This window comes from Lates calcarifer, unplaced genomic scaffold, assembly GCF_001640805.2.
Source record: "Lates calcarifer isolate ASB-BC8 unplaced genomic scaffold, TLL_Latcal_v3 _unitig_2305_quiver_2130, whole genome shotgun sequence".
Lineage (NCBI taxonomy): Eukaryota > Metazoa > Chordata > Actinopteri > Centropomidae > Lates > Lates calcarifer.
Window position 1 is genome coordinate 1 of NW_026116120.1, and position 26,356 is coordinate 26,356.

At 52.8% G+C, this 26,356-nt stretch overlaps 50 non-coding genes across 50 annotated transcripts; all 50 read right to left on the reverse strand.

Moving 5' to 3' along the window:
• Positions 1-34: 34 nt before the first annotated feature.
• Positions 35-146, reverse strand: LOC127140030 (U5 spliceosomal RNA). Its single transcript, XR_007810386.1, has one exon. It is a non-coding gene; the product is annotated as a U5 spliceosomal RNA (small nuclear RNA).
• Positions 147-513: 367 nt separating this feature from the next.
• On the reverse strand, positions 514-672 carry LOC127140011 (U1 spliceosomal RNA). Its single transcript, XR_007810367.1, has one exon. It is a non-coding gene; the product is annotated as a U1 spliceosomal RNA (small nuclear RNA).
• A 562-nt stretch (positions 673-1,234) lies between these two features.
• On the reverse strand, positions 1,235-1,424 carry LOC127140024 (U2 spliceosomal RNA). Its single transcript, XR_007810380.1, has one exon. It is a non-coding gene; the product is annotated as a U2 spliceosomal RNA (small nuclear RNA).
• A 180-nt stretch (positions 1,425-1,604) lies between these two features.
• On the reverse strand, positions 1,605-1,715 carry LOC127140046 (U5 spliceosomal RNA). Its single transcript, XR_007810402.1, has one exon. It is a non-coding gene; the product is annotated as a U5 spliceosomal RNA (small nuclear RNA).
• Positions 1,716-2,090: 375 nt separating this feature from the next.
• Positions 2,091-2,254, reverse strand: LOC127140009 (U1 spliceosomal RNA). Its single transcript, XR_007810365.1, has one exon. It is a non-coding gene; the product is annotated as a U1 spliceosomal RNA (small nuclear RNA).
• A 563-nt stretch (positions 2,255-2,817) lies between these two features.
• On the reverse strand, positions 2,818-3,007 carry LOC127140027 (U2 spliceosomal RNA). Its single transcript, XR_007810383.1, has one exon. It is a non-coding gene; the product is annotated as a U2 spliceosomal RNA (small nuclear RNA).
• Positions 3,008-3,188: 181 nt separating this feature from the next.
• LOC127140032 (U5 spliceosomal RNA) lies at positions 3,189-3,300 on the reverse strand. The gene has a single exon (XR_007810388.1). It is a non-coding gene; the product is annotated as a U5 spliceosomal RNA (small nuclear RNA).
• A 370-nt stretch (positions 3,301-3,670) lies between these two features.
• Positions 3,671-3,832, reverse strand: LOC127140007 (U1 spliceosomal RNA). Its single transcript, XR_007810363.1, has one exon. It is a non-coding gene; the product is annotated as a U1 spliceosomal RNA (small nuclear RNA).
• A 561-nt stretch (positions 3,833-4,393) lies between these two features.
• LOC127140012 (U2 spliceosomal RNA) lies at positions 4,394-4,584 on the reverse strand. The gene has a single exon (XR_007810368.1). It is a non-coding gene; the product is annotated as a U2 spliceosomal RNA (small nuclear RNA).
• A 181-nt stretch (positions 4,585-4,765) lies between these two features.
• LOC127140033 (U5 spliceosomal RNA) lies at positions 4,766-4,877 on the reverse strand. The gene has a single exon (XR_007810389.1). It is a non-coding gene; the product is annotated as a U5 spliceosomal RNA (small nuclear RNA).
• A 374-nt stretch (positions 4,878-5,251) lies between these two features.
• LOC127140020 (U1 spliceosomal RNA) lies at positions 5,252-5,415 on the reverse strand. The gene has a single exon (XR_007810376.1). It is a non-coding gene; the product is annotated as a U1 spliceosomal RNA (small nuclear RNA).
• A 562-nt stretch (positions 5,416-5,977) lies between these two features.
• LOC127140013 (U2 spliceosomal RNA) lies at positions 5,978-6,168 on the reverse strand. Its single transcript, XR_007810369.1, has one exon. It is a non-coding gene; the product is annotated as a U2 spliceosomal RNA (small nuclear RNA).
• A 181-nt stretch (positions 6,169-6,349) lies between these two features.
• LOC127140034 (U5 spliceosomal RNA) lies at positions 6,350-6,461 on the reverse strand. Its single transcript, XR_007810390.1, has one exon. It is a non-coding gene; the product is annotated as a U5 spliceosomal RNA (small nuclear RNA).
• Positions 6,462-6,830: 369 nt separating this feature from the next.
• On the reverse strand, positions 6,831-6,994 carry LOC127140031 (U1 spliceosomal RNA). Its single transcript, XR_007810387.1, has one exon. It is a non-coding gene; the product is annotated as a U1 spliceosomal RNA (small nuclear RNA).
• Positions 6,995-7,556: 562 nt separating this feature from the next.
• On the reverse strand, positions 7,557-7,747 carry LOC127140014 (U2 spliceosomal RNA). Its single transcript, XR_007810370.1, has one exon. It is a non-coding gene; the product is annotated as a U2 spliceosomal RNA (small nuclear RNA).
• Positions 7,748-7,928: 181 nt separating this feature from the next.
• On the reverse strand, positions 7,929-8,040 carry LOC127140035 (U5 spliceosomal RNA). Its single transcript, XR_007810391.1, has one exon. It is a non-coding gene; the product is annotated as a U5 spliceosomal RNA (small nuclear RNA).
• A 374-nt stretch (positions 8,041-8,414) lies between these two features.
• Positions 8,415-8,578, reverse strand: LOC127140042 (U1 spliceosomal RNA). Its single transcript, XR_007810398.1, has one exon. It is a non-coding gene; the product is annotated as a U1 spliceosomal RNA (small nuclear RNA).
• Positions 8,579-9,139: 561 nt separating this feature from the next.
• LOC127140015 (U2 spliceosomal RNA) lies at positions 9,140-9,330 on the reverse strand. The gene has a single exon (XR_007810371.1). It is a non-coding gene; the product is annotated as a U2 spliceosomal RNA (small nuclear RNA).
• A 181-nt stretch (positions 9,331-9,511) lies between these two features.
• On the reverse strand, positions 9,512-9,623 carry LOC127140036 (U5 spliceosomal RNA). The gene has a single exon (XR_007810392.1). It is a non-coding gene; the product is annotated as a U5 spliceosomal RNA (small nuclear RNA).
• Positions 9,624-9,998: 375 nt separating this feature from the next.
• On the reverse strand, positions 9,999-10,162 carry LOC127139999 (U1 spliceosomal RNA). Its single transcript, XR_007810355.1, has one exon. It is a non-coding gene; the product is annotated as a U1 spliceosomal RNA (small nuclear RNA).
• A 561-nt stretch (positions 10,163-10,723) lies between these two features.
• LOC127140016 (U2 spliceosomal RNA) lies at positions 10,724-10,914 on the reverse strand. Its single transcript, XR_007810372.1, has one exon. It is a non-coding gene; the product is annotated as a U2 spliceosomal RNA (small nuclear RNA).
• A 180-nt stretch (positions 10,915-11,094) lies between these two features.
• LOC127140037 (U5 spliceosomal RNA) lies at positions 11,095-11,206 on the reverse strand. The gene has a single exon (XR_007810393.1). It is a non-coding gene; the product is annotated as a U5 spliceosomal RNA (small nuclear RNA).
• Positions 11,207-11,579: 373 nt separating this feature from the next.
• On the reverse strand, positions 11,580-11,743 carry LOC127140000 (U1 spliceosomal RNA). Its single transcript, XR_007810356.1, has one exon. It is a non-coding gene; the product is annotated as a U1 spliceosomal RNA (small nuclear RNA).
• Positions 11,744-12,305: 562 nt separating this feature from the next.
• LOC127140017 (U2 spliceosomal RNA) lies at positions 12,306-12,496 on the reverse strand. Its single transcript, XR_007810373.1, has one exon. It is a non-coding gene; the product is annotated as a U2 spliceosomal RNA (small nuclear RNA).
• A 181-nt stretch (positions 12,497-12,677) lies between these two features.
• Positions 12,678-12,789, reverse strand: LOC127140038 (U5 spliceosomal RNA). Its single transcript, XR_007810394.1, has one exon. It is a non-coding gene; the product is annotated as a U5 spliceosomal RNA (small nuclear RNA).
• A 375-nt stretch (positions 12,790-13,164) lies between these two features.
• Positions 13,165-13,328, reverse strand: LOC127140001 (U1 spliceosomal RNA). The gene has a single exon (XR_007810357.1). It is a non-coding gene; the product is annotated as a U1 spliceosomal RNA (small nuclear RNA).
• Positions 13,329-13,890: 562 nt separating this feature from the next.
• Positions 13,891-14,081, reverse strand: LOC127140018 (U2 spliceosomal RNA). Its single transcript, XR_007810374.1, has one exon. It is a non-coding gene; the product is annotated as a U2 spliceosomal RNA (small nuclear RNA).
• A 181-nt stretch (positions 14,082-14,262) lies between these two features.
• LOC127140039 (U5 spliceosomal RNA) lies at positions 14,263-14,374 on the reverse strand. The gene has a single exon (XR_007810395.1). It is a non-coding gene; the product is annotated as a U5 spliceosomal RNA (small nuclear RNA).
• Positions 14,375-14,749: 375 nt separating this feature from the next.
• On the reverse strand, positions 14,750-14,913 carry LOC127140002 (U1 spliceosomal RNA). The gene has a single exon (XR_007810358.1). It is a non-coding gene; the product is annotated as a U1 spliceosomal RNA (small nuclear RNA).
• Positions 14,914-15,475: 562 nt separating this feature from the next.
• On the reverse strand, positions 15,476-15,666 carry LOC127140019 (U2 spliceosomal RNA). Its single transcript, XR_007810375.1, has one exon. It is a non-coding gene; the product is annotated as a U2 spliceosomal RNA (small nuclear RNA).
• A 181-nt stretch (positions 15,667-15,847) lies between these two features.
• LOC127140040 (U5 spliceosomal RNA) lies at positions 15,848-15,959 on the reverse strand. Its single transcript, XR_007810396.1, has one exon. It is a non-coding gene; the product is annotated as a U5 spliceosomal RNA (small nuclear RNA).
• Positions 15,960-16,333: 374 nt separating this feature from the next.
• LOC127140003 (U1 spliceosomal RNA) lies at positions 16,334-16,497 on the reverse strand. Its single transcript, XR_007810359.1, has one exon. It is a non-coding gene; the product is annotated as a U1 spliceosomal RNA (small nuclear RNA).
• Positions 16,498-17,057: 560 nt separating this feature from the next.
• Positions 17,058-17,248, reverse strand: LOC127140021 (U2 spliceosomal RNA). The gene has a single exon (XR_007810377.1). It is a non-coding gene; the product is annotated as a U2 spliceosomal RNA (small nuclear RNA).
• A 181-nt stretch (positions 17,249-17,429) lies between these two features.
• LOC127140041 (U5 spliceosomal RNA) lies at positions 17,430-17,541 on the reverse strand. The gene has a single exon (XR_007810397.1). It is a non-coding gene; the product is annotated as a U5 spliceosomal RNA (small nuclear RNA).
• A 374-nt stretch (positions 17,542-17,915) lies between these two features.
• On the reverse strand, positions 17,916-18,079 carry LOC127140004 (U1 spliceosomal RNA). Its single transcript, XR_007810360.1, has one exon. It is a non-coding gene; the product is annotated as a U1 spliceosomal RNA (small nuclear RNA).
• A 560-nt stretch (positions 18,080-18,639) lies between these two features.
• LOC127140022 (U2 spliceosomal RNA) lies at positions 18,640-18,830 on the reverse strand. The gene has a single exon (XR_007810378.1). It is a non-coding gene; the product is annotated as a U2 spliceosomal RNA (small nuclear RNA).
• Positions 18,831-19,011: 181 nt separating this feature from the next.
• LOC127140043 (U5 spliceosomal RNA) lies at positions 19,012-19,123 on the reverse strand. Its single transcript, XR_007810399.1, has one exon. It is a non-coding gene; the product is annotated as a U5 spliceosomal RNA (small nuclear RNA).
• Positions 19,124-19,498: 375 nt separating this feature from the next.
• LOC127140005 (U1 spliceosomal RNA) lies at positions 19,499-19,662 on the reverse strand. Its single transcript, XR_007810361.1, has one exon. It is a non-coding gene; the product is annotated as a U1 spliceosomal RNA (small nuclear RNA).
• A 559-nt stretch (positions 19,663-20,221) lies between these two features.
• Positions 20,222-20,412, reverse strand: LOC127140023 (U2 spliceosomal RNA). Its single transcript, XR_007810379.1, has one exon. It is a non-coding gene; the product is annotated as a U2 spliceosomal RNA (small nuclear RNA).
• A 178-nt stretch (positions 20,413-20,590) lies between these two features.
• LOC127140029 (U5 spliceosomal RNA) lies at positions 20,591-20,702 on the reverse strand. The gene has a single exon (XR_007810385.1). It is a non-coding gene; the product is annotated as a U5 spliceosomal RNA (small nuclear RNA).
• A 373-nt stretch (positions 20,703-21,075) lies between these two features.
• On the reverse strand, positions 21,076-21,239 carry LOC127140006 (U1 spliceosomal RNA). The gene has a single exon (XR_007810362.1). It is a non-coding gene; the product is annotated as a U1 spliceosomal RNA (small nuclear RNA).
• A 560-nt stretch (positions 21,240-21,799) lies between these two features.
• Positions 21,800-21,989, reverse strand: LOC127140028 (U2 spliceosomal RNA). Its single transcript, XR_007810384.1, has one exon. It is a non-coding gene; the product is annotated as a U2 spliceosomal RNA (small nuclear RNA).
• Positions 21,990-22,172: 183 nt separating this feature from the next.
• On the reverse strand, positions 22,173-22,285 carry LOC127140047 (U5 spliceosomal RNA). The gene has a single exon (XR_007810403.1). It is a non-coding gene; the product is annotated as a U5 spliceosomal RNA (small nuclear RNA).
• Positions 22,286-22,668: 383 nt separating this feature from the next.
• LOC127139998 (U1 spliceosomal RNA) lies at positions 22,669-22,833 on the reverse strand. Its single transcript, XR_007810354.1, has one exon. It is a non-coding gene; the product is annotated as a U1 spliceosomal RNA (small nuclear RNA).
• A 562-nt stretch (positions 22,834-23,395) lies between these two features.
• LOC127140026 (U2 spliceosomal RNA) lies at positions 23,396-23,589 on the reverse strand. The gene has a single exon (XR_007810382.1). It is a non-coding gene; the product is annotated as a U2 spliceosomal RNA (small nuclear RNA).
• A 175-nt stretch (positions 23,590-23,764) lies between these two features.
• Positions 23,765-23,879, reverse strand: LOC127140045 (U5 spliceosomal RNA). The gene has a single exon (XR_007810401.1). It is a non-coding gene; the product is annotated as a U5 spliceosomal RNA (small nuclear RNA).
• A 373-nt stretch (positions 23,880-24,252) lies between these two features.
• Positions 24,253-24,413, reverse strand: LOC127140008 (U1 spliceosomal RNA). Its single transcript, XR_007810364.1, has one exon. It is a non-coding gene; the product is annotated as a U1 spliceosomal RNA (small nuclear RNA).
• A 559-nt stretch (positions 24,414-24,972) lies between these two features.
• On the reverse strand, positions 24,973-25,162 carry LOC127140025 (U2 spliceosomal RNA). Its single transcript, XR_007810381.1, has one exon. It is a non-coding gene; the product is annotated as a U2 spliceosomal RNA (small nuclear RNA).
• Positions 25,163-25,341: 179 nt separating this feature from the next.
• LOC127140044 (U5 spliceosomal RNA) lies at positions 25,342-25,453 on the reverse strand. Its single transcript, XR_007810400.1, has one exon. It is a non-coding gene; the product is annotated as a U5 spliceosomal RNA (small nuclear RNA).
• A 367-nt stretch (positions 25,454-25,820) lies between these two features.
• On the reverse strand, positions 25,821-25,983 carry LOC127140010 (U1 spliceosomal RNA). The gene has a single exon (XR_007810366.1). It is a non-coding gene; the product is annotated as a U1 spliceosomal RNA (small nuclear RNA).
• Positions 25,984-26,356: the final 373 nt, after the last annotated feature.

Below are 26,356 nucleotides of genomic sequence, written 5' to 3' on the forward strand. Positions count from 1 at the left end.
CAGCCGTTTGACTTTTCACACACTCAAAGGGCTCAGCCTTACGGCCAAACCTACCAAAAATAGCTTAAACTCGTTGGCGTTCCTCTCCACGGAAGTCTTTAGTAAAAGGCGAAAGACTTGTGCGTTATGAAGAGAAACCAGAGTCAGTACGGCCTTCGCCTTGAGGGCAGCCGAGAACCCCAGTCGTCCCAGCCACCACCGTCACGGTAGGCCTCTCTTTGCGCCTGCCGCGTTCCAAATCCCAGATCGCACCCGTCAGCTACCCTGCCCCGTACTGTCACATGCGCTATCCAATGGGGGGCGGAGGGTTAGGCTTAGGCGGAAAGCCCCGCTTTGGGGGGCGGGGCGGGGGGGCATGTGTGCTTGTAACATACAGAAACGCCCACCAATCGTCACGGCCCGACAACAGCACCGACTCTGCAGTCGTAAAACTGGCATAGTTGGCAGCACGCTTTCACGCTTACGAGTAAAAGAAGCTACCCGGGACACCTTGTTTTCCTTTGACGTAGCGGTCAGGGGAGAGCGCGAACGCAGTCCCCCACTACCAGAAATTATGCAGTCGAGACTCCCACATTTGGGGAATTCGCAGGGGTCAGCGCAAGTGCAATGGCTGAGCCTCGCCCTGGGTGAACCACCTTCTTGATCATGGTATCTCCCCTGCCAGGTAAGTATGAGTTGGAGTTGTCAGAGACGGTGGGGTCGGTTCCAGACACAGCACCCTGGCTGATGGTGGCCACACTGCACAATGCCAGAGTTCGGCGACATCAGCATTAGCTGACCCTCATCTGAGGCTTGTCCCCGAGGCGTTGCAAGCACTATACTGCAGTTTGACAAAGTTGCGCGGTGCACAAACTTTGCTGGTTTTTTTGACTTTTCTCACCGGTCGGAGCTCGGCCCAGACAAACTGGAATGTGCCTGTTTTTTTTCAAAAAACAGTAATGCATAAGCCGTGTATGCTCCGTCTCTAAAGGTCTGTTGGACACGTTATCCCCTTATATAGAGAGAACTGCTTACTTTACCTTCTTTTCCAGCTGCAAAAGAGAGACGGTACACCCTGATCAACCTCCGGGGAAGGGAAAAATCAAGAGTGCACCACTAAGCGTACGACTCAGTAACCGCATCAGGGCTTTGAGCAACTTGTACCCTATCGATAAAGGAATGTGAGAAAAGCAAGGGACTCCCCTGGAAAAAAAACACCCCCACAAAACTCTATAGTTACATTGCACGTTTCCAGAGAATGTGCACCGTACCTGGAGGTAATGCAATACCGGGTCGATGCGTGGAGTGGAAGGAGCAAGCCCCCGTTCCGGCTCCCTGATCCAAAAATCAATTTAATATATGGTCCCCGGTAGGGGACGTATCAGATATTAAACTGATAAGAACAGATACTACACTTGATCTTAGCCAAAAGGCCGAGAAGCGATGAGTCCAAAGCGTTTCGTGTTCCGTCCAAGCTCTTGGCACGATCCTCTCTTGTCACGGTGCCCTGTTTTCAAGCCAGCCTAACAATGGCTGCTGCTTAGCACCCCCACCAGTCTCCCCACTTTGCACCCCTGGTTCTTAGCGGAGACAGCCGTTTGACTTTTCACACACTCAAAGGGCTCAGCCTTACGGCCAAACCTACCAAAAATAGCTTAAACTCGTTGGCGTTCCTCTCCACGAAGTCTTTAGTAAAAGGCGAAAGACTTGTGCGTTATGAAGAGAAACCAGAGTCAGTACGGCCTTCGCCTTGAGGGCAGCCGAGAACCCCAGTCGTCCCAGCCACCACCGTCACGGTAGGCCTCTCTTTGCGCCTGCCGCGTTCCAAATCCCAGATCGCACCCGTCAGCTACCCTGCCCCGTACTGTCACATGCGCTATCCAATGGGGTTTGCGGAGGGTTAGGCTTAGGCGGAAAGCCCCGCCTTTGGGGGGCGGGGCGGGGGCTGGGGCATGTGTGCTTGTAACATACAGAAACGCCCACCAATCGTCACGGCCCGACAACAGCACCGACTCTGCAGTCGTAAAACTGGCATAGTTGGCAGCACGCTTTCACGCTTACGAGTAAAAGAAGCTACCCGGGACACCTTGTTTTCCTTTGACGTAGCGGTCAGGGGGAGAGCGCGAACGCAGTCCCCCACTACCAGAAATTATGCAGTCGAGACTCCCACATTTGGGGAATTCGCAGGGGTCAGCGCAACCGGAGTGCAATGGCTGAGCCTCGCCCTGGGTGAACCACCTTCTTGATCATGGTATCTCCCCTGCCAGGTAAGTATGAGTTGGAGTTGTCAGAGACGGTGGGGTCGGTTCCAGACACAGCACCCTGGCTGATGGTGGCCACACTGCACAATGCCAGAGTTCGGCGACATCAGCATTAGCTGACCCTCATCTGAGGCTTGTCGCCGAGGCGTTGCAAGCACTATACTGCAGTTTGACAAAGTTGCGCGGTGCACAAACTTTGCTGGTTTTATTGACTTTTCTCACCGGTCGGAGCTCGGCCCAGACAAACTGGAATGTGCCTGTTTTTTTTCAAAAAACAGTAATGCATAAGCCGTGTATGCTCCCGTCTCTAAAGGTCTGTTGGACACGTTATCCCCTTCTATAGAGGGAACTGCTTACTTTACCTTCTTTTCCAGCTGCCAAAAGAGAGACGGTACACCCTGATCAACCTCCGGGGAAGGGAAAAATCAAGAGTGCACCACTAAGCGTACGACTCAGTAACCGCATCAGGGCTTTGAGCAACTTGTACCCTATCGATAAAGGAATGTGAGAAAAGCAAGGGACTCCCCTGGAAAAAACACCCCCCACAAAACTCTATAGTTACATTGCACGTTTCCAGAGAATGTGCACCGTACCTGGAGGTAATGCAATACCGGGTCGATGCGTGGAGTGGAAGGAGCAAGCCCCCGTTCCGGCTCCCTGATCCAAAAATCAATTTAATATATGGTCCCCGGGTAGGGGACGTATCAGATATTAACTGATAAGAACAGATACTACACTTGATCTTAGCCAAAAGGCCGAGAAGCGATGAGTCCAAAGCGTTTCGTGTTCCGTCCAAGCTCTTGGCACGATCCTCTCTTGTCACGGTGCCCTGTTTTCAAGCCAGCCTAACAATGGCTGCTGCTTAGCACCCCCACCCAGTCTCCCCACTTTGCACCCCTGGTTCTTAGCGGAGACAGCCGTTTGACTTTTCACACACTCAAAGGGCTCAGCCTTACGGCCAAACCTACCAAAAATAGCTTAAACTCGTTGGCGTTCCTCTCCACGGAAGTCTTTAGTAAAAGGCGAAAGACTTGTGCGTTATGAAGAGAAACCAGAGTCAGTACGGCCTTCGCCTTGAGGGCAGCCGAGAACCCCAGTCGTCCCAGCCACCACCGTCACGGTAGGCCTCTCTTTGCGCCTGCCGCGTTCCAAATCCCAGATCGCACCCGTCAGCTACCCTGCCCCGTACTGTCACATGCGCTATCCAATGGGGTTTGCGGAGGGTTAGGCTTAGGCGGAAAGCCCCGCCTTTGGGGGCGGGGGCGGGGGCATGTGTGCTTGTAACATACAGAAACGCCCACCAATCGTCACGGCCCGACAACAGCACCGACTCTGCAGTCGTAAAACTGGCACTAGTTGGCAGCACGCTTTCACGCTTACGAGTAAAAGAAGCTACCCGGGACACCTTGTTTTCCTTTGACGTAGCGGTCAGGGGAGAGCGCGAACGCAGTCCCCACTACCAGAAATTATGCAGTCGAGACTCCCACATTTGGGGAATTCGCAGGGGTCAGCGCAACCGGAGTGCAATGGCTGAGCCTCGCCCTGGGTGAACCACCTTCTTGATCATGGTATCTCCCCTGCCAGGTAAGTATGAGTTGGAGTTGTCAGAGACGGTGGGGTCGGTTCCAGACACAGCACCCTGGCTGATGGTGGCCACACTGCACAATGCCAGAGTTCGGCGACATCAGCATTAGCTGACCCTCATCTGAGGCTTGTCCCGAGGCGTTGCAAGCACTATACTGCAGTTTGACAAAGTTGCGCGGTGCACAAACTTTGCTGGTTTTATTGACTTTTCTCACCGGTCGGAGCTCGGCCCAGACAAACTGGAATGTGCCTGTTTTTTTTCAAAAAACAGTAATGCATAAGCCGTGTATGCTCCCGTCTCTAAAGGTCTGTTGGACACGTTATCCCCTTATATAGAGAGAACTGCTTACTTTACCTTCTTTTCCAGCTGCAAAAGAGAGACGGTACACCCTGATCAACCTCCGGGGAAGGGAAAAATCAAGAGTGCACCACTAAGCGTACGACTCAGTAACCGCATCAGGGCTTTGAGCAACTTGTACCCTATCGATAAAGGAATGTGAGAAAAGCAAGGGACTCCCCTGGAAAAAACACCCCCCACAAAACTCTATAGTTACATTGCACGTTTCCAGAGAATGTGCACCGTACCTGGAGGTAATGCAATACCGGGTCGATGCGTGGAGTGGAAGGAGCAAGCCCCCGTTCCGGCTCCCTGATCCAAAAATCAATTTAATATATGGTCCCCGGGTAGGGGACGTATCAGATATTAAACTGATAAGAACAGATACTACACTTGATCTTAGCCAAAAGGCCGAGAAGCGATGAGTCCAAAGCGTTTCGTGTACCGTCCAAGCTCTTGGCACGATCCTCTCTTGTCACGGTGCCCTGTTTTCAAGCCAGCCTAACAATGGCTGCTGCTTAGCACCCCCACCCAGTCTCCCCACTTTGCACCCCTGGTTCTTAGCGGAGACAGCCGTTTGACTTTTCACACACTCAAAGGGCTCAGCCTTACGGCCAAACCTACCAAAAATAGCTTAAACTCGTTGGCGTTCCTCTCCACGGAAGTCTTTAGTAAAAGGCGAAAGACTTGTGCGTTATGAAGAGAAACCAGAGTCAGTACGGCCTTCGCCTTGAGGGCAGCCGAGAACCCCAGTCGTCCCAGCCACCACCGTCACGGTAGGCCTCTCTTTGCGCCTGCCGCGTTCCAAATCCCAGATCGCACCCGTCAGCTACCCTGCCCCGTACTGTCACATGCGCTATCCAATGGGGTTTGCGGAGGGTTAGGCTTAGGCGGAAAGCCCCGCCTTTGGGGGCGGGGGCGGGGGCTGGGGCATGTGTGCTTGTAACATACAGAAACGCCCACCAATCGTCACGGCCCGACAACAGCACCGACTCTGCAGTCGTAAAACTGGCATAGTTGGCAGCACGCTTTCACGCTTACGAGTAAAAGAAGCTACCCGGGACACCTTGTTTTCCTTTGACGTAGCGGTCAGGGGAGAGCGCGAACGCAGTCCCCCACTACCAGAAATTATGCAGTCGAGACTCCCACATTTGGGGAATTCGCAGGGGTCAGCGCAACCGGAGTGCAATGGCTGAGCCTCGCCCTGGGTGAACCACCTTCTTGATCATGGTATCTCCCCTGCCAGGTAAGTATGAGTTGGAGTTGTCAGAGACGGTGGGGTCGGTTCCAGACACAGCACCCTGGCTGATGGTGGCCACACTGCACAATGCCAGAGTTCGGCGACATCAGCATTAGCTGACCCTCATCTGAGGCTTGTCCCCGAGGCGTTGCAAGCACTATACTGCAGTTTGACAAAGTTGCGCGGTGCACAAACTTTGCTGGTTTTATTGACTTTTCTCACCGGTCGGAGCTCGGCCCAGACAAACTGGAATGTGCCTGTTTTTTTTCAAAAAACAGTAATGCATAAGCCGTGTATGCTCCCGTCTCTAAAGGTCTGTTGGACACGTTATCCCCTTATATAGAGAGAACTGCTTACTTTACCTTCTTTTCCAGCTGCAAAAGAGAGACGGTACACCCTGATCAACCTCCGGGGAAGGGAAAAATCAAGAGTGCACCACTAAGCGTACGACTCAGTAACCGCATCAGGGCTTTGAGCAACTTGTACCCTATCGATAAAGGAATGTGAGAAAAGCAAGGGACTCCCCTGGAAAAAACACCCCCCACAAAACTCTATAGTTACATTGCACGTTTCCAGAGAATGTGCACCGTACCTGGAGGTAATGCAATACCGGGTCGATGCGTGGAGTGGAAGGAGCAAGCCCCCGTTCCGGCTCCCTGATCCAAAAATCAATTTAATATATGGTCCCCGGGTAGGGGACGTATCAGATATTAAACTGATAAGAACAGATACTACACTTGATCTTAGCCAAAAGGCCGAGAAGCGATGAGTCCAAAGCGTTTCGTGTTCCGTCCAAGCTCTTGGCACGATCCTCTCTTGTCACGGTGCCCTGTTTTCAAGCCAGCCTAACAATGGCTGCTGCTTAGCACCCCCACCCAGTCTCCCCACTTTGCACCCCTGGTTCTTAGCGGAGACAGCCGTTTGACTTTTCACACACTCAAAGGGCTCAGCCTTACGGCCAAACCTACCAAAAATAGCTTAAACTCGTTGGCGTTCCTCTCCACGGAAGTCTTTAGTAAAAGGCGAAAGACTTGTGCGTTATGAAGAGAAACCAGAGTCAGTACGGCCTTCGCCTTGAGGGCAGCCGAGAACCCCAGTCGTCCCAGCCACCACCGTCACGGTAGGCCTCTCTTTGCGCCTGCCGCGTTCCAAATCCCAGATCGCACCCGTCAGCTACCCTGCCCCGTACTGTCACATGCGCTATCCAATGGGGTTTGCGGAGGGTTAGGCTTAGGCGGAAAGCCCCGCCTTTGGGGGGCGGGGGCGGGGGCATGTGTGCTTGTAACATACAGAAACGCCCACCAATCGTCACGGCCCGACAACAGCACCGACTCTGCAGTCGTAAAACTGGCATAGTTGGCAGCACGCTTTCACGCTTACGAGTAAAAGAAGCTACCCGGGACACCTTGTTTTCCTTTGACGTAGCGGTCAGGGGAGAGCGCGAACGCAGTCCCCCACTACCAGAAATTATGCAGTCGAGACTCCCACATTTGGGGAATTCGCAGGGGTCAGCGCAACCGGAGTGCAATGGCTGAGCCTCGCCCTGGGTGAACCACCTTCTTGATCATGGTATCTCCCCTGCCAGGTAAGTATGAGTTGGAGTTGTCAGAGACGGTGGGGTCGGTTCCAGACACAGCACCCTGGCTGATGGTGGCCACACTGCACAATGCCAGAGTTCGGCGACATCAGCATTAGCTGACCCTCATCTGAGGCTTGTCCCCGAGGCGTTGCAAGCACTATACTGCAGTTTGACAAAGTTGCGCGGTGCACAAACTTTGCTGGTTTTATTGACTTTTCTCACCGGTCGGAGCTCGGCCCAGACAAACTGGAATGTGCCTGTTTTTTTTCAAAAAACAGTAATGCATAAGCCGTGTATGCTCCCGTCTCTAAAGGTCTGTTGGACACGTTATCCCCTTATATAGAGAGAACTGCTTACTTTACCTTCTTTTCCAGCTGCAAAAGAGAGACGGTACACCCTGATCAACCTCCGGGGAAGGGAAAAATCAAGAGTGCACCACTAAGCGTACGACTCAGTAACCGCATCAGGGCTTTGAGCAACTTGTACCCTATCGATAAAGGAATGTGAGAAAAGCAAGGGACTCCCCTGGAAAAAACACCCCCCACAAAACTCTATAGTTACATTGCACGTTTCCAGAGAATGTGCACCGTACCTGGAGGTAATGCAATACCGGGTCGATGCGTGGAGTGGAAGGAGCAAGCCCCCGTTCCGGCTCCCTGATCCAAAAATCAATTTAATATATGGTCCCCGGGTAGGGGACGTATCAGATATTAAACTGATAAGAACAGATACTACACTTGATCTTAGCCAAAAGGCCGAGAAGCGATGAGTCCAAAGCGTTTCGTGTTCCGTCCAAGCTCTTGGCACGATCCTCTCTTGTCACGGTGCCCTGTTTTCAAGCCAGCCTAACAATGGCTGCTGCTTAGCACCCCCACCCAGTCTCCCCACTTTGCACCCCTGGTTCTTAGCGGAGACAGCCGTTTGACTTTTCACACACTCAAAGGGCTCAGCCTTACGGCCAAACCTACCAAAAATAGCTTAAACTCGTTGGCGTTCCTCTCCACGGAAGTCTTTAGTAAAAGGCGAAAGACTTGTGCGTTATGAAGAGAAACCAGAGTCAGTACGGCCTTCGCCTTGAGGGCAGCCGAGAACCCCAGTCGTCCCAGCCACCACCGTCACGGTAGGCCTCTCTTTGCGCCTGCCGCGTTCCAAATCCCAGATCGCACCCGTCAGCTACCCTGCCCCGTACTGTCACATGCGCTATCCAATGGGGTTTGCGGAGGGTTAGGCTTAGGCGGAAAGCCCCGCCTTTGGGGGCGGGGGCGGGGGCTGGGGCATGTGTGCTTGTAACATACAGAAACGCCCACCAATCGTCACGGCCCGACAACAGCACCGACTCTGCAGTCGTAAAACTGGCATAGTTGGCAGCACGCTTTCACGCTTACGAGTAAAAGAAGCTACCCGGGACACCTTGTTTTCCTTTGACGTAGCGGTCAGGGGAGAGCGCGAACGCAGTCCCCCACTACCAGAAATTATGCAGTCGAGACTCCCACATTTGGGGAATTCGCAGGGGTCAGCGCAACCGGAGTGCAATGGCTGAGCCTCGCCCTGGGTGAACCACCTTCTTGATCATGGTATCTCCCCTGCCAGGTAAGTATGAGTTGGAGTTGTCAGAGACGGTGGGGTCGGTTCCAGACACAGCACCCTGGCTGATGGTGGCCACACTGCACAATGCCAGAGTTCGGCGACATCAGCATTAGCTGACCCTCATCTGAGGCTTGTCCCGAGGCGTTGCAAGCACTATACTGCAGTTTGACAAAGTTGCGCGGTGCACAAACTTTGCTGGTTTTATTGACTTTTCTCACCGGTCGGAGCTCGGCCCAGACAAACTGGAATGTGCCTGTTTTTTTTCAAAAAACAGTAATGCATAAGCCGTGTATGCTCCCGTCTCTAAAGGTCTGTTGGACACGTTATCCCCTTATATAGAGAGAACTGCTTACTTTACCTTCTTTTCCAGCTGCAAAAGAGAGACGGTACACCCTGATCAACCTCCGGGGAAGGGAAAAATCAAGAGTGCACCACTAAGCGTACGACTCAGTAACCGCATCAGGGCTTTGAGCAACTTGTACCCTATCGATAAAGGAATGTGAGAAAAGCAAGGGACTCCCCTGGAAAAAACACCCCCCACAAAACTCTATAGTTACATTGCACGTTTCCAGAGAATGTGCACCGTACCTGGAGGTAATGCAATACCGGGTCGATGCGTGGAGTGGAAGGAGCAAGCCCCCGTTCCGGCTCCCTGATCCAAAAATCAATTTAATATATGGTCCCCGGGTAGGGGACGTATCAGATATTAAACTGATAAGAACAGATACTACACTTGATCTTAGCCAAAAGGCCGAGAAGCGATGAGTCCAAAGCGTTTCGTGTTCCGTCCAAGCTCTTGGCACGATCCTCTCTTGTCACGGTGCCCTGTTTTCAAGCCAGCCTAACAATGGCTGCTGCTTAGCACCCCCACCCAGTCTCCCCACTTTGCACCCCTGGTTCTTAGCGGAGACAGCCGTTTGACTTTTCACACACTCAAAGGGCTCAGCCTTACGGCCAAACCTACCAAAAATAGCTTAAACTCGTTGGCGTTCCTCTCCACGGAAGTCTTTAGTAAAAGGCGAAAGACTTGTGCGTTATGAAGAGAAACCAGAGTCAGTACGGCCTTCGCCTTGAGGGCAGCCGAGAACCCCAGTCGTCCCAGCCACCACCGTCACGGTAGGCCTCTCTTTGCGCCTGCCGCGTTCCAAATCCCAGATCGCACCCGTCAGCTACCCTGCCCCGTACTGTCACATGCGCTATCCAATGGGGTTTGCGGAGGGTTAGGCTTAGGCGGAAAGCCCCGCCTTTGGGGGGCGGGGGCGGGGGCTGGGGCATGTGTGCTTGTAACATACAGAAACGCCCACCAATCGTCACGGCCCGACAACAGCACCGACTCTGCAGTCGTAAAACTGGCATAGTTGGCAGCACGCTTTCACGCTTACGAGTAAAAGAAGCTACCCGGGACACCTTGTTTTCCTTTGACGTAGCGGTCAGGGGAGAGCGCGAACGCAGTCCCCCACTACCAGAAATTATGCAGTCGAGACTCCCACATTTGGGGAATTCGCAGGGGTCAGCGCAACCGGAGTGCAATGGCTGAGCCTCGCCCTGGGTGAACCACCTTCTTGATCATGGTATCTCCCCTGCCAGGTAAGTATGAGTTGGAGTTGTCAGAGACGGTGGGGTCGGTTCCAGACACAGCACCCTGGCTGATGGTGGCCACACTGCACAATGCCAGAGTTCGGCGACATCAGCATTAGCTGACCCTCATCTGAGGCTTGTCCCGAGGCGTTGCAAGCACTATACTGCAGTTTGACAAAGTTGCGCGGTGCACAAACTTTGCTGGTTTTATTGACTTTTCTCACCGGTCGGAGCTCGGCCCAGACAAACTGGAATGTGCCTGTTTTTTTTTCAAAAAACAGTAATGCATAAGCCGTGTATGCTCCCGTCTCTAAAGGTCTGTTGGACACGTTATCCCCTTATATAGAGAGAACTGCTTACTTTACCTTCTTTTCCAGCTGCAAAAGAGAGACGGTACACCCTGATCAACCTCCGGGGAAGGGAAAAATCAAGAGTGCACCACTAAGCGTACGACTCAGTAACCGCATCAGGGCTTTGAGCAACTTGTACCCTATCGATAAAGGAATGTGAGAAAAGCAAGGGACTCCCCTGGAAAAAACACCCCCACAAAACTCTATAGTTACATTGCACGTTTCCAGAGAATGTGCACCGTACCTGGAGGTAATGCAATACCGGGTCGATGCGTGGAGTGGAAGGAGCAAGCCCCCGTTCCGGCTCCCTGATCCAAAAATCAATTTAATATATGGTCCCCGGGTAGGGGACGTATCAGATATTAAACTGATAAGAACAGATACTACACTTGATCTTAGCCAAAAGGCCGAGAAGCGATGAGTCCAAAGCGTTTCGTGTTCCGTCCAAGCTCTTGGCACGATCCTCTCTTGTCACGGTGCCCTGTTTTCAAGCCAGCCTAACAATGGCTGCTGCTTAGCACCCCACCCAGTCTCCCCACTTTGCACCCCTGGTTCTTAGCGGAGACAGCCGTTTGACTTTTCACACACTCAAAGGGCTCAGCCTTACGGCCAAACCTACCAAAAATAGCTTAAACTCGTTGGCGTTCCTCTCCACGGAAGTCTTTAGTAAAAGGCGAAAGACTTGTGCGTTATGAAGAGAAACCAGAGTCAGTACGGCCTTCGCCTTGAGGGCAGCCGAGAACCCCAGTCGTCCCAGCCACCACCGTCACGGTAGGCCTCTCTTTGCGCCTGCCGCGTTCCAAATCCCAGATCGCACCCGTCAGCTACCCTGCCCCGTACTGTCACATGCGCTATCCAATGGGGTTTGCGGAGGGTTAGGCTTAGGCGGAAAGCCCCGCCTTTGGGGGCGGGGCGGGGGCGGGGGCATGTGTGCTTGTAACATACAGAAACGCCCACCAATCGTCACGGCCCGACAACAGCACCGACTCTGCAGTCGTAAAACTGGCATAGTTGGCAGCACGCTTTCACGCTTACGAGTAAAAGAAGCTACCCGGGACACCTTGTTTTCCTTTGACGTAGCGGTCAGGGGAGAGCGCGAACGCAGTCCCCCACTACCAGAAATTATGCAGTCGAGACTCCCACATTTGGGGAATTCGCAGGGGTCAGCGCAACCGGAGTGCAATGGCTGAGCCTCGCCCTGGGTGAACCACCTTCTTGATCATGGTATCTCCCCTGCCAGGTAAGTATGAGTTGGAGTTGTCAGAGACGGTGGGGTCGGTTCCAGACACAGCACCCTGGCTGATGGTGGCCACACTGCACAATGCCAGAGTTCGGCGACATCAGCATTAGCTGACCCTCATCTGAGGCTTGTCCCCGAGGCGTTGCAAGCACTATACTGCAGTTTGACAAAGTTGCGCGGTGCACAAACTTTGCTGGTTTTATTGACTTTTCTCACCGGTCGGAGCTCGGCCCAGACAAACTGGAATGTGCCTGTTTTTTTTCAAAAAACAGTAATGCATAAGCCGTGTATGCTCCCGTCTCTAAAGGTCTGTTGGACACGTTATCCCCTTATATAGAGAGAACTGCTTACTTTACCTTCTTTTCCAGCTGCAAAAGAGAGACGGTACACCCTGATCAACCTCCGGGGAAGGGAAAAATCAAGAGTGCACCACTAAGCGTACGACTCAGTAACCGCATCAGGGCTTTGAGCAACTTGTACCCTATCGATAAAGGAATGTGAGAAAAGCAAGGGACTCCCCTGGAAAAAACACCCCCCACAAAACTCTATAGTTACATTGCACGTTTCCAGAGAATGTGCACCGTACCTGGAGGTAATGCAATACCGGGTCGATGCGTGGAGTGGAAGGAGCAAGCCCCCGTTCCGGCTCCCTGATCCAAAAATCAATTTAATATATGGTCCCCGGGTAGGGGACGTATCAGATATTAAACTGATAAGAACAGATACTACACTTGATCTTAGCCAAAAGGCCGAGAAGCGATGAGTCCAAAGCGTTTCGTGTTCCGTCCAAGCTCTTGGCACGATCCTCTCTTGTCACGGTGCCCTGTTTTCAAGCCAGCCTAACAATGGCTGCTGCTTAGCACCCCCACCCAGTCTCCCCACTTTGCACCCCTGGTTCTTAGCGGAGACAGCCGTTTGACTTTTCACACACTCAAAGGGCTCAGCCTTACGGCCAAACCTACCAAAAATAGCTTAAACTCGTTGGCGTTCCTCTCCACGGAAGTCTTTAGTAAAAGGCGAAAGACTTGTGCGTTATGAAGAGAAACCAGAGTCAGTACGGCCTTCGCCTTGAGGGCAGCCGAGAACCCCAGTCGTCCCAGCCACCACCGTCACGGTAGGCCTCTCTTTGCGCCTGCCGCGTTCCAAATCCCAGATCGCACCCGTCAGCTACCCTGCCCCGTACTGTCACATGCGCTATCCAATGGGGTTTGCGGAGGGTTAGGCTTAGGCGGAAAGCCCCGCCTTTGGGGGGCGGGGGCGGGGGCTGGGGCATGTGTGCTTGTAACATACAGAAACGCCCACCAATCGTCACGGCCCGACAACAGCACCGACTCTGCAGTCGTAAAACTGGCATAGTTGGCAGCACGCTTTCACGCTTACGAGTAAAAGAAGCTACCCGGGACACCTTGTTTTCCTTTGACGTAGCGGTCAGGGGAGAGCGCGAACGCAGTCCCCCACTACCAGAAATTATGCAGTCGAGACTCCCACATTTGGGGAATTCGCAGGGGTCAGCGCAACCGGAGTGCAATGGCTGAGCCTCGCCCTGGGTGAACCACCTTCTTGATCATGGTATCTCCCCTGCCAGGTAAGTATGAGTTGGAGTTGTCAGAGACGGTGGGGTCGGTTCCAGACACAGCACCCTGGCTGATGGTGGCCACACTGCACAATGCCAGAGTTCGGCGACATCAGCATTAGCTGACCCTCATCTGAGGCTTGTCCCCGAGGCGTTGCAAGCACTATACTGCAGTTTGACAAAGTTGCGCGGTGCACAAACTTTGCTGGTTTTATTGACTTTTCTCACCGGTCGGAGCTCGGCCCAGACAAACTGGAATGTGCCTGTTTTTTTTCAAAAAACAGTAATGCATAAGCCGTGTATGCTCCCGTCTCTAAAGGTCTGTTGGACACGTTATCCCCTTATATAGAGAGAACTGCTTACTTTACCTTCTTTTCCAGCTGCAAAAGAGAGACGGTACACCCTGATCAACCTCCGGGGAAGGGAAAAATCAAGAGTGCACCACTAAGCGTACGACTCAGTAACCGCATCAGGGCTTTGAGCAACTTGTACCCTATCGATAAAGGAATGTGAGAAAAGCAAGGGACTCCCCTGGAAAAAACACCCCCCACAAAACTCTATAGTTACATTGCACGTTTCCAGAGAATGTGCACCGTACCTGGAGGTAATGCAATACCGGGTCGATGCGTGGAGTGGAAGGAGCAAGCCCCCGTTCCGGCTCCCTGATCCAAAAATCAATTTAATATATGGTCCCCGGGTAGGGGACGTATCAGATATTAAACTGATAAGAACAGATACTACACTTGATCTTAGCCAAAAGGCCGAGAAGCGATGAGTCCAAAGCGTTTCGTGTTCCGTCCAAGCTCTTGGCACGATCCTCTCTTGTCACGGTGCCCTGTTTTCAAGCCAGCCTAACAATGGCTGCTGCTTAGCACCCCCACCCAGTCTCCCCACTTTGCACCCCTGGTTCTTAGCGGAGACAGCCGTTTGACTTTTCACACACTCAAAGGGCTCAGCCTTACGGCCAAACCTACCAAAAATAGCTTAAACTCGTTGGCGTTCCTCTCCACGGAAGTCTTTAGTAAAAGGCGAAAGACTTGTGCGTTATGAAGAGAAACCAGAGTCAGTACGGCCTTCGCCTTGAGGGCAGCCGAGAACCCCAGTCGTCCCAGCCACCACCGTCACGGTAGGCCTCTCTTTGCGCCTGCCGCGTTCCAAATCCCAGATCGCACCCGTCAGCTACCCTGCCCCGTACTGTCACATGCGCTATCCAATGGGGTTTGCGGAGGGTTAGGCTTAGGCGGAAAGCCCCGCCTTTGGGGGGCGGGGGCGGGGGCTGGGGCATGTGTGCTTGTAACATACAGAAACGCCCACCAATCGTCACGGCCCGACAACAGCACCGACTCTGCAGTCGTAAAACTGGCATAGTTGGCAGCACGCTTTCACGCTTACGAGTAAAAGAAGCTACCCGGGACACCTTGTTTTCCTTTGACGTAGCGGTCAGGGGAGAGCGCGAACGCAGTCCCCCACTACCAGAAATTATGCAGTCGAGACTCCCACATTTGGGGAATTCGCAGGGGTCAGCGCAACCGGAGTGCAATGGCTGAGCCTCGCCCTGGGTGAACCACCTTCTTGATCATGGTATCTCCCCTGCCAGGTAAGTATGAGTTGGAGTTGTCAGAGACGGTGGGGTCGGTTCCAGACACAGCACCCTGGCTGATGGTGGCCACACTGCACAATGCCAGAGTTCGGCGACATCAGCATTAGCTGACCCTCATCTGAGGCTTGTCCCCGAGGCGTTGCAAGCACTATACTGCAGTTTGACAAAGTTGCGCGGTGCACAAACTTTGCTGGTTTTATTGACTTTTCTCACCGGTCGGAGCTCGGCCCAGACAAACTGGAATGTGCCTGTTTTTTTTCAAAAAACAGTAATGCATAAGCCGTGTATGCTCCCGTCTCTAAAGGTCTGTTGGACACGTTATCCCCTTATATAGAGAGAACTGCTTACTTTACCTTCTTTTCCAGCTGCAAAAGAGAGACGGTACACCCTGATCAACCTCCGGGGAAGGGAAAAATCAAGAGTGCACCACTAAGCGTACGACTCAGTAACCGCATCAGGGCTTTGAGCAACTTGTACCCTATCGATAAAGGAATGTGAGAAAAGCAAGGGACTCCCCTGGAAAAAACACCCCCCACAAAACTCTATAGTTACATTGCACGTTTCCAGAGAATGTGCACCGTACCTGGAGGTAATGCAATACCGGGTCGATGCGTGGAGTGGAAGGAGCAAGCCCCCGTTCCGGCTCCCTGATCCAAAAATCAATTTAATATATGGTCCCCGGGTAGGGGACGTATCAGATATTAAACTGATAAGAACAGATACTACACTTGATCTTAGCCAAAAGGCCGAGAAGCGATGAGTCCAAAGCGTTTCGTGTTCCGTCCAAGCTCTTGGCACGATCCTCTCTTGTCACGGTGCCCTGTTTTCAAGCCAGCCTAACAATGGCTGCTGCTTAGCACCCCCACCCAGTCTCCCCACTTTGCACCCCTGGTTCTTAGCGGAGACAGCCGTTTGACTTTTCACACACTCAAAGGGCTCAGCCTTACGGCCAAACCTACCAAAAATAGCTTAAACTCGTTGGCGTTCCTCTCCACGGAAGTCTTTAGTAAAAGGCGAAAGACTTGTGCGTTATGAAGAGAAACCAGAGTCAGTACGGCCTTCGCCTTGAGGGCAGCCGAGAACCCCAGTCGTCCCAGCCACCACCGTCACGGTAGGCCTCTCTTTGCGCCTGCCGCGTTCCAAATCCCAGATCGCACCCGTCAGCTACCCTGCCCCGTACTGTCACATGCGCTATCCAATGGGGTTTGCGGAGGGTTAGGCTTAGGCGGAAAGCCCCGCCTTTGGGGGGCGGGGCGGGGGCTGGGGCATGTGTGCTTGTAACATACAGAAACGCCCACCAATCGTCACGGCCCGACAACAGCACCGACTCTGCAGTCGTAAAACTGGCATAGTTGGCAGCACGCTTTCACGCTTACGAGTAAAAGAAGCTACCCGGGACACCTTGTTTTCCTTTGACGTAGCGGTCAGGGGAGAGCGCGAACGCAGTCCCCCACTACCAGAAATTATGCAGTCGAGACTCCCACATTTGGGGAATTCGCAGGGGTCAGCGCAACCGGAGTGCAATGGCTGAGCCTCGCCCTGGGTGAACCACCTTCTTGATCATGGTATCTCCCCTGCCAGGTAAGTATGAGTTGGAGTTGTCAGAGACGGTGGGGTCGGTTCCAGACACAGCACCCTGGCTGATGGTGGCCACACTGCACAATGCCAGAGTTCGGCGACATCAGCATTAGCTGACCCTCATCTGAGGCTTGTCCCGAGGCGTTGCAAGCACTATACTGCAGTTTGACAAAGTTGCGCGGTGCACAAACTTTGCTGGTTTTATTGACTTTTCTCACCGGTCGGAGCTCGGCCCAGACAAACTGGAATGTGCCTGTTTTTTTTCAAAAAACAGTAATGCATAAGCCGTGTATGCTCCCGTCTCTAAAGGTCTGTTGGACACGTTATCCCCTTATATAGAGAGAACTGCTTACTTTACCTTCTTTTCCAGCTGCAAAAGAGAGACGGTACACCCTGATCAACCTCCGGGGAAGGGAAAAATCAAGAGTGCACCACTAAGCGTACGACTCAGTAACCGCATCAGGGCTTTGAGCAACTTGTACCCTATCGATAAAGGAATGTGAGAAAAGCAAGGGACTCCCCTGGAAAAAACACCCCCACAAAACTCTATAGTTACATTGCACGTTTCCAGAGAATGTGCACCGTACCTGGAGGTAATGCAATACCGGGTCGATGCGTGGAGTGGAAGGAGCAAGCCCCCGTTCCGGCTCCCTGATCCAAAAATCAATTTAATATATGGTCCCCGGGTAGGGGACGTATCAGATATTAAACTGATAAGAACAGATACTACACTTGATCTTAGCCAAAAGGCCGAGAAGCGATGAGTCCAAAGCGTTTCGTGTTCCGTCCAAGCTCTTGGCACGATCCTCTCTTGTCACGGTGCCCTGTTTTCAAGCCAGCCTAACAATGGCTGCTGCTTAGCACCCCCACCCAGTCTCCCCACTTTGCACCCCTGGTTCTTAGCGGAGACAGCCGTTTGACTTTTCACACACTCAAAGGGCTCAGCCTTACGGCCAAACCTACCAAAAATAGCTTAAACTCGTTGGCGTTCCTCTCCACGGAAGTCTTTAGTAAAAGGCGAAAGACTTGTGCGTTATGAAGAGAAACCAGAGTCAGTACGGCCTTCGCCTTGAGGGCAGCCGAGAACCCCAGTCGTCCCAGCCACCACCGTCACGGTAGGCCTCTCTTTGCGCCTGCCGCGTTCCAAATCCCAGATCGCACCCGTCAGCTACCCTGCCCCGTACTGTCACATGCGCTATCCAATGGGGTTTGCGGAGGGTTAGGCTTAGGCGGAAAGCCCCGCCTTTGGGGGGCGGGGGCGGGGCTGGGGCATGTGTGCTTGTAACATACAGAAACGCCCACCAATCGTCACGGCCCGACAACAGCACCGACTCTGCAGTCGTAAAACTGGCATAGTTGGCAGCACGCTTTCACGCTTACGAGTAAAAGAAGCTACCCGGGACACCTTGTTTTCCTTTGACGTAGCGGTCAGGGGAGAGCGCGAACGCAGTCCCCCACTACCAGAAATTATGCAGTCGAGACTCCCACATTTGGGGAATTCGCAGGGGTCAGCGCAACCGGAGTGCAATGGCTGAGCCTCGCCCTGGGTGAACCACCTTCTTGATCATGGTATCTCCCCTGCCAGGTAAGTATGAGTTGGAGTTGTCAGAGACGGTGGGGTCGGTTCCAGACACAGCACCCTGGCTGATGGTGGCCACACTGCACAATGCCAGAGTTCGGCGACATCAGCATTAGCTGACCCTCATCTGAGGCTTGTCCCGAGGCGTTGCAAGCACTATACTGCAGTTTGACAAAGTTGCGCGGTGCACAAACTTTGCTGGTTTTATTGACTTTTCTCACCGGTCGGAGCTCGGCCCAGACAAACTGGAATGTGCCTGTTTTTTTCAAAAAACAGTAATGCATAAGCCGTGTATGCTCCCGTCTCTAAAGGTCTGTTGGACACGTTATCCCCTTATATAGAGAGAACTGCTTACTTTACCTTCTTTTCCAGCTGCAAAAGAGAGACGGTACACCCTGATCAACCTCCGGGGAAGGGAAAAATCAAGAGTGCACCACTAAGCGTACGACTCAGTAACCGCATCAGGGCTTTGAGCAACTTGTACCCTATCGATAAAGGAATGTGAGAAAAGCAAGGGACTCCCCTGGAAAAAACACCCCCCACAAAACTCTATAGTTACATTGCACGTTTCCAGAGAATGTGCACCGTACCTGGAGGTAATGCAATACCGGGTCGATGCGTGGAGTGGAAGGAGCAAGCCCCCGTTCCGGCTCCCTGATCCAAAAATCAATTTAATATATGGTCCCCGGGTAGGGGACGTATCAGATATTAAACTGATAAGAACAGATACTACACTTGATCTTAGCCAAAAGGCCGAGAAGCGATGAGTCCAAAGCGTTTCGTGTTCCGTCCAAGCTCTTGGCACGATCCTCTCTTGTCACGGTGCCCTGTTTTCAAGCCAGCCTAACAATGGCTGCTGCTTAGCACCCCCACCCAGTCTCCCCACTTTGCACCCCTGGTTCTTAGCGGAGACAGCCGTTTGACTTTTCACACACTCAAAGGGCTCAGCCTTACGGCCAAACCTACCAAAAATAGCTTAAACTCGTTGGCGTTCCTCTCCACGGAAGTCTTTAGTAAAAGGCGAAAGACTTGTGCGTTATGAAGAGAAACCAGAGTCAGTACGGCCTTCGCCTTGAGGGCAGCCGAGAACCCCAGTCGTCCCAGCCACCACCGTCACGGTAGGCCTCTCTTTGCGCCTGCCGCGTTCCAAATCCCAGATCGCACCCGTCAGCTACCCTGCCCCGTACTGTCACATGCGCTATCCAATGGGGTTTGCGGAGGGTTAGGCTTAGGCGGAAAGCCCCGCCTTTGGGGGGCGGGGGCGGGGGCTGGGGCATGTGTGCTTGTAACATACAGAAACGCCCACCAATCGTCACGGCCCGACAACAGCACCGACTCTGCAGTCGTAAAACTGGCATAGTTGGCAGCACGCTTTCACGCTTACGAGTAAAAGAAGCTACCCGGGACACCTTGTTTTCCTTTGACGTAGCGGTCAGGGGAGAGCGCGAACGCAGTCCCCCACTACCAGAAATTATGCAGTCGAGACTCCCACATTTGGGGAATTCGCAGGGGTCAGCGCAACCGGAGTGCAATGGCTGAGCCTCGCCCTGGGTGAACCACCTTCTTGATCATGGTATCTCCCCTGCCAGGTAAGTATGAGTTGGAGTTGTCAGAGACGGTGGGGTCGGTTCCAGACACAGCACCCTGGCTGATGGTGGCCACACTGCACAATGCAGAGTTCGGCGACATCAGCATTAGCTGACCCTCATCTGAGGCTTGTCCCCGAGGCGTTGCAAGCACTATACTGCAGTTTGACAAAGTTGCGCGGTGCACAAACTTTGCTGGTTTTATTGACTTTTCTCACCGGTCGGAGCTCGGCCCAGACAAACTGGAATGTGCCTGTTTTTTTTCAAAAAACAGTAATGCATAAGCCGTGTATGCTCCCGTCTCTAAAGGTCTGTTGGACACGTTATCCCTTATATAGAGAGAACTGCTTACTTTACCTTCTTTTCCAGCTGCAAAAGAGAGACGGTACACCCTGATCAACCTCCGGGGAAGGGAAAAATCAAGAGTGCACCACTAAGCGTACGACTCAGTAACCGCATCAGGGCTTTGAGCAACTTGTACCCTATCGATAAAGGAATGTGAGAAAAGCAAGGGACTCCCCTGGAAAAAACACCCCCACAAAACTCTATAGTTACATTGCACGTTTCCAGAGAATGTGCACCGTACCTGGAGGTAATGCAATACCGGGTCGATGCGTGGAGTGGAAGGAGCAAGCCCCCGTTCCGGCTCCCTGATCCAAAAATCAATTTAATATATGGTCCCCGGGTAGGGGACGTATCAGATATTAAACTGATAAGAACAGATACTACACTTGATCTTAGCCAAAAGGCCGAGAAGCGATGAGTCCAAAGCGTTTCGTGTTCCGTCCAAAGCTCTTGGCACGATCCTCTCTTGTCACGGGTGCCCTGTTTTCAAGCCAGCCTAACAATGGCTGCTGCTTAGCACCCCCACCAGTCTCCCCACTTTGCACCCTGGTTCTTAGCGGAGACAGCCGTTTGACTTTTCACACACTCAAAGGGCAGCTTACGGCCAAACCTACCAAAAATAGCTTAAACTCGTTGGCGTTCCTCTCCACGGAAGTCTTTAGTAAAAGGCGAAAGACTTGTGCGTTATGAAGAGAAACCAGAGTCAGTACGGCCTTCGCCTTGAGGGCAGCCGAGAACCCCAGTCGTCCCAGCCACCACCGTCACGGTAGGCCTCTCTTTGCGCCTGCCGCGTTCCAAATCCCAGATCGCACCCGTCAGCTACCCTGCCCCGTACTGTCACATGCGCTATCCAATGGGGTTTGCGGAGGGTTAGGCTTAGGCGGAAAGCCCCGCCTTTGGGGGGCGGGGCGGGGGCTGGGCATGTGTGCTTGTAACATACAGAAACGCCCACCAATCGTCACGGCCCGACAACAGCACCGACTCTGCAGTCGTAAAACTGGCATAGTTGGCAGCACGCTTTCACGCTTACGAGTAAAAGAAGCTACCCGGGACACCTTGTTTTCCTTTGACGTAGCGGTCAGGGGAGAGCGCGAACGCAGTCCCCCACTACCAGAAATTATGCAGTCGAGACTCCCACATTTGGGGAATTCGCAGGGGTCAGCGCAACCGGAGTGCAATGGCTGAGCCTCGCCCTGGGTGAACCACCTTCTTGATCATGGTATCTCCCCTGCCAGGTAAGTATGAGTTGGAGTTGTCAGAGACGGTGGGGTCGGTTCCAGACACAGCACCCTGGCTGATGGTGGCCACACTGCACAATGCCAGAGTTCGGCGACATCAGCATTAGCTGACCCTCTGAGGCTTGTCCCGAGGCGTTGCAAGCACTATACTGCAGTTTGACAAAGTTGCGCGGTGCACAAACTTTGCTGGTTTTATTGACTTTTCTCACCGGTCGGAGCTCGGCCCAGACAAACTGGAATGTGCCTGTTTTTTTTCAAAAAACAGTAATGCATAAGCCGTGTATGCTCCCGTCTCTAAAGGTCTGTTGGACACGTTATCCCCTTACTATAGAGAGAACTGCTTACTTTACCTTCTTTTCCAGCTGCAAAAGAGAGACGGTACACCCTGATCAACCTCCGGGGAAGGGAAAAATCAAGAGTGCACCACTAAGCGTACGACTCAGTAACCCGCATCAGGGCTTTGAGCAACTTGTACCCTATCGATAAAGGAATGTGAGAAAAGCAAGGGACTCCCCTGGAAAAAACACCCCCCACAAAACTCTATAGTTACATTGCACGTTTCCAGAGAATGTGCACCGTACCTGGAGGATAATGCAATACCGGGTCGATGCGTGGAGTGGAAGGAGCAAGCCCCCGTTCCGGCTCCCTGATCCAAAAATCAATTTAATATATGGTCCCGGTAGGGGACGTATCAGATATTAAACTGATAAGAACAGATACTACACTTGATCTTAGCCAAAAGGCCGAGAAGCGATGAGTCCAAAGCGTTTCGTGTTCCGTCCAAGCTCTTGGCACGATCCCTCTCTTGTCACGGGTGCCCTGTTTTCAAGCCAGCCTAACAATGGCTGCTGCTTAGCACCCCCACCCAGTCTCCCCACTTTGCACCCCTGGTTCTTAGCGAGACAGCCGTTTGACTTTATCACACACTCAAAGGGCTCAGCTTACGGCCAAAACCTACCAAAAATAGCTTAAACTCGTTGGCGTTCCTCTCCACGGAAGTCTTTAGTAAAAGAGCGAAAGACTTGTGCGTTATGAAGAGAAACCAGAGTCAGTACGGCCTTTCGCCCTTGAGGGCAGCCGAGAACCCCCAGTCGTCCCAGCCACCACCGTCACGGTAGGCCTCTCTTTGCGCCTGCCGCGTTCCAAATCCCAGATCGCACCCGTCAGCTACCCTGCCCCCGTACTGTCACATGCGCTATCCAATGGGGTTTGCGGAGGGTTAGGCTTAGGCGGAAAGCCCCGCCTTTGGGGGCGGGGCGGGGTCGGGGGCTGGGGCATGTGTGCTTGTAACATACAGAAACGCCCACCAATCGTCACGGCCCGACAACAGCACCGACTCTGCAGTCGTAAAACTGGCATAGTTGGCAGCACGCTTTCACGCTTACGAGTAAAAGAAGCTACCCGGGACACCTTGTTTTCCTTTGACGTAGCGGTCAGGGGAGAGCGCGAACGCAGTCCCCCACTACCAGAAATTATGCAGTCGAGACTCCCCACATTTGGGGAATTCGCAGGGGTCAGCGCAACCGGAGTGCAATGGCTGAGCCTCGCCCTGGGTGAACCACCTTCTTGATCATGGTATCTCCCCTGCCAGGTAAGTATGAGTTGGAGTTGTCAGAGACGGTGGGGTCGGTTCCAGACACAGCACCCTGGCTGATGGTGGCACACTGCACAATGCCAGAGTTTCGGCGACATCAGCATTAGCTGACCCTCATCTGAGGCTTGTCCCCGAGGCGTTGCAAGCACTATACTGCAGTTTGACAAAGTTTGCGCGGTGCACAAACTTTGCTGGTTTTATTGACTTTTCTCACCGGTCGGAGCTCGGCCCAGACAAACTGGAATGTGCCTGTTTTTTTTCAAAAACAGTAATGCATAAGCCGTGTATGCTCCCGTCTCTAAAGGTCTGTTGGACACGTTATCCCCTTATATAGAGAGAACTGCTTACTTTACCTTCTTTTCCAGCTGCAAAAGAGAGACGGTACACCCTGATCAACCTCCGGGGAAGGGAAAAATCAAGAGTGCACCACTAAGCGTACGACTCAGTAACCGCATCAGGGCTTTGAGCAACTTGTACCCTATCGATAAAGGAATGTGAGAAAAGCAAGGGACTCCCCTGGAAAAAACACCCCCCACAAAACTCTATAGTTACATTGCACGTTTCCAGAGAATGTGCACCGTACCTGGAGGTAATGCAATACCGGGTCGATGCGTGGAGTGGAAGGAGCAAGCCCCCCCCGTTCCGGCTCCCTGATCCAAAAATCAATTTAATATATGGTCCCCGGGTAGGGGACGTATCAGATATTAAACTGATAAGAACAGATACTACACTTGATCTTAGCCAAAAGGCCGAGAAGCGATGAGTCCAAAGCGTTTCGTGTTCCGTCCAAGCTCTTGGCACGATCCTCTCTTGTCACGGTGCCTGTTTTCAAGCCAGCCTAACAATGGCTGCTGCTTAGCACCCCCACCCAGTCTCCCACTTTGCACCCCTGGTTCTTAGCGGAGACAGCCGTTTGACTTTTCACACACTCAAAGGGCTCAGCCTTACGGCCAAACCTACCAAAATAGCTTAAACTCGTTGGCGTTCCTCTCCACGGAAGTCTTTAGTAAAAGGCGAAAGACTTGTGCGTTATGAAGAGAAACCAGAGTCAGTACGGCCTTCGCCTTGAGGGCAGCCGAGAACCCCAGTCGTCCCAGCCACCACCGTCACGGTAGGCCTCTCTTTGCGCCTGCCGCGTTCCAAATCCCATCGCACCCGTCAGCTACCCTGCCCCGTACTGTCACATGCGCTATCCAATGGGGTTTGCGGAGGGTTAGGCTTAGGCGGAAAGCCCCGCCTTTGGGGGGCGGGGGCGGGGCTGGGGCATGTGTGCTTGTAACATACAGAAACGCCCACCAATCGTCACGGCCCGACAACAGCACCGACTCTGCAGTCGTAAAACTGGCATAGTTGGCAGCACGCTTTCACGCTTACGAGTAAAAGAAGCTACCCGGGACACCTTGTTTTCCTTTGACGTAGCGGTCAGGGGAGAGCGCGAACGCAGTCCCCACTACCAGAAATTATGCAGTCGAGACTCCCACATTTGGGGAATTCGCAGGGGTCAGCGCAACCGGAGTGCAATGGCTGAGCCTCGCCCTGGGTGAACCACCTTCTTGATCATGGTATCTCCCTGCCAGGTAAGTATGAGTTGGAGTTGTCAGAGACGGTGGGGTCGGTTCCAGACACAGCACCCTGGCTGATGGTGGCCACACTGCACAATGCCAGAGTTCGGCGACATCAGCATTAGCTGACCCTCATCTGAGGCTTGTCCCGAGGCGTTGCAAGCACTATACTGCAGTTTGACAAAGTTGCGCGGTGCACAAACTTTGCTGGTTTTATTGACTTTTCTCACCGGTCGGAGCTCGGCCCAGACAAACTGGAATGTGCCTGTTTTTTTTCAAAAAACAGTAATGCATAAGCCGTGTATGCTCCCGTCTCTAAAGGTCTGTTGGACACGTTATCCCCTTATATAGAGGAACTGCTTACTTTACCTTCTTTTCCAGCTGCAAAAGAGAGACGGTACACCCTGATCAACCTCCGGGGAAGGGAAAAATCAAGAGTGCACCACTAAGCGTACGACTCAGTAACCGCATCAGGGCTTTGAGCAACTTGTACCCTATCGATAAAGGAATGTGAGAAAAGCAAGGGACTCCCTGGAAAAAACACCCCCCACAAAACTCTATAGTTACATTGCACGTTTCCAGAGAATGTGCACCGTACCTGGAGGTAATGCAATACCGGGTCGATGCGTGGAGTGGAAGGAGCAAGCCCCGTTCCGGCTCCCTGATCCAAAAATCAATTTAATATATGGTCCCCGGGTAGGGGACGTATCAGATATTAAACTGATAAGAACAGATACTACACTTGATCTTAGCCAAAAGGCCGAGAAGCGATGAGTCCAAAGCGTTTCGTGTTCCGTCCAAGCTCTTGGCACGATCCTCTTGTCACGGTGCCCTGTTTTCAAGCCAGCCTAACAATGGCTGCTGCTTTAGCACCCCACCCAGTCTCCCCACTTTGCACCCCTGGTTCTTAGCGGAGACAGCCGTTTGACTTTTCACACACTCAAAGGGCTCAGCCTTACGGCCAAACCTACCAAAAATAGCTTAAACTCGTTGGCGTTCCTCTCCACGGAAGTCTTTAGTAAAAGGCGAAAGACTTGTGCGTTATGAAGAGAAACCAGAGTCAGTACGGCCTTCGCCTTGAGGGCAGCCGAGAACCCCAGTCGTCCAGCCACCACCGTCACGGTAGGCCTCTCTTTGCGCCTGCCGCGTTCCAAATCCCAGATCGCACCCCGTCAGCTACCCTGCCCCGTACTGTCACATGCGCTATCCAATGGGGTTTGCGGAGGGTTAGGCTTAGGCGGAAAGCCCCGCCTTTGGGGGGCGGGGGGGGGCATGTGTGCTTGTAACATACAGAAACGCCCACCAATCGTCACGGCCCGACAACAGCACCGACTCTGCAGTCGTAAAACTGGCATAGTTGGCAGCACGCTTTCACGCTTACGAGTAAAAGAAGCTACCCGGGACACCTTGTTTTCCTTTGACGTAGCGGTCAGGGGAGAGCGCGAACGCAGTCCCCCACTACCAGAAATTATGCAGTCGAGACTCCACATTTGGGGAATTCGCAGGGTCAGCGCAACCGGAGTGCAATGGCTGAGCCTCGCCCTGGGTGAACCACCTTCTTGATCATGGGTATCTCCCCTGCCAGGTAAGTATGAGTTGGAGTTGTCAGAGACGGTGGGGTCGGTTCCAGACACAGCACCCTGGCTGATGGTGCCACACTGCACAATGCCAGAGTTCGGCGACATCAGCATTAGCTGACCCTCATCTGAGGCTTGTCCCGAGGCGTTGCAAGCACTATACTGCAGTTTGACAAAGTTGCGCGGTGCACAAACTTTGCTGGTTTTATTGACTTTTCTCACCGGTCGGAGCTCGGCCCAGACAAACTGGAATGTGCCTGTTTTTTTTCAAAAAACAGTAATGCATAAGCCGTGTATGCTCCCGTCTCTAAAGGTCTGTTGGACACGTTATCCCTTATATAGAGAGAACTGCTTACTTTACCTTCTTTTCCAGCTGCAAAAGAGAGACG